General features: G+C 44.7%; 1 pseudogene across 1 annotated transcript; it reads right to left on the bottom strand.

Moving 5' to 3' along the window:
• Positions 1–236: 236 nt before the first annotated feature.
• On the bottom strand, positions 237–1,257 carry LOC309965062 (palmitoyltransferase ZDHHC4-like; annotated as a pseudogene). The gene has a single exon. The product of its transcript is annotated as a palmitoyltransferase ZDHHC4-like (transcript).

The raw sequence follows: 1,257 nt of genomic DNA, 5'->3' as shown, positions 1-1,257 counted from the left end.
GCAGATGAATTCTCTGTTGTGTGAGAAACAACAGAGAAACTGATTGGTTAGTCTTTTTTGTTTGTTTTTCTGTTCATCTATATTTTCATGAGCTCACATCAATTCAGAATTTTGTGCCCCTTGGGAAAGAGGATAACTCTTTAAGATCGAGACCAGTTTGTCTTTGTATTTCTGTGTTTATCCTCGACTGGGCTGAGGTGTGAGACTGAAGCCATAAGTTCACATTCTTCCCATCCTTACTTCTTCTTTCTTTCATAATGTGCAGCAGCAGGTAGAGAGATCTCTTGAAGATTACTCCAAAGCCCATGGAAGTGAATGTTGTGGTAAACCTCGGGCTCTGCTGATGGGGGCCAGGCCATCTAGGAGCAATGTTGGCACCAGGCTCGGTCACCTCTCTACCACTTGTGGCGGCTAAGTACAGACAGAACACGGGTAGCTCCCCAGGAGGAAGCTCAGCACCACAACAAACCCCAACAAGAAGACAATCCTTGGGAAGGTCAGGAACAGGTGCTGAATAAGAAAGACAGTGTCAACAACCTGCAAGTGTCCAAGGTCATCGACGTAAGCCTCCAGGTACAAGTCAGACACCACCAACTGGTCCAGAAACAGTGCTCTCCACAGCCATGGTGGCAGCTTAGGCTGTCACCATCAAGAGGAAGAAGAGGAAGTACCTGGTGTTCCAGGCCCCAATGCAGTTGTTCACCCACACACAGTGATGGTCAAACTGATGTACACACCAGTTATACATGCTGCAGTGTTTGAATCATGCTGGTTTCCTTAAATCACATGTGGAGCGCTTCACGTTCTTTGGGAACATCACTTCATCGAATTCATAAACTTGAAGAAACAGTAATTCGTTTGCTTTTGTTATGGTACCGGGGTTGGTTACACAACTTAGGGCAAAAACAAACAAAAAAAACAGGTTTACAACCAGCAGCAGATAAGGCAGAAAAAGGTAATACAAGGAGAACTCCAGCTCTTGACAAAGGCAAAATATTTCCCAGGTGTATTTGGCATAAACTATCCCTTGCAAGATGAGATGCAGGATAACGAAGGTGTGGTTCCATGTATGAAAGTGGTAATGAAGCAATCTTACTATGGCTGTACAAAGGCATTCTGGAATCATACAGGAAAAAGAATCTGTGCTCCTCCTCTGACCAGGCCTTTCAAGCAATGGGTTTTTGAGCAGATGCGGATTGTAACAACACCAATCAGCACCAAAGCCAGGTAGAACAAGAAGAGAACCAGAAAGTCCAT

This window comes from Leucopleurus acutus (genome assembly GCF_964270905.1).
Source record: "Leucopleurus acutus genome assembly, chromosome: 8".
Classification (NCBI taxonomy): domain Eukaryota; kingdom Metazoa; phylum Chordata; class Mammalia; order Artiodactyla; family Delphinidae; genus Leucopleurus; species Leucopleurus acutus.
The sequence above is the reverse complement of the archived record's forward strand: the minus strand, read 5'-3'. Positions and strand labels throughout refer to the sequence as shown.